This window comes from Trachymyrmex cornetzi, unplaced genomic scaffold, assembly GCF_001594075.2.
Source record: "Trachymyrmex cornetzi isolate Tcor2-1 unplaced genomic scaffold, Tcor1.1 scaffold965, whole genome shotgun sequence".
Taxonomy (NCBI): Eukaryota; Metazoa; Arthropoda; class Insecta; order Hymenoptera; family Formicidae; genus Trachymyrmex; species Trachymyrmex cornetzi.
Window position 1 is genome coordinate 48152 of NW_017300317.1, and position 220 is coordinate 48371.

Sequence of the window (220 nt, forward strand, 5' to 3'; positions counted from 1 at the left end):
ATGAGAGTTGTTGAGACCATACGTTGTCGTAAACAGCATATGAAATCGTGTATTTCTTCCCACGTCGTTGTTACGCGGCTTAAAGCAATTCGGGTTGGAGTGCATTTGCTCGTTCGAATTATTGGTGACTTTTAAGCTGTCCATTATTCTTACTTCGCTGTAGCACCAAATGACACGAATAATCCAAGTTGGATGGGTCAAAACTAAGAAGTACAGTACT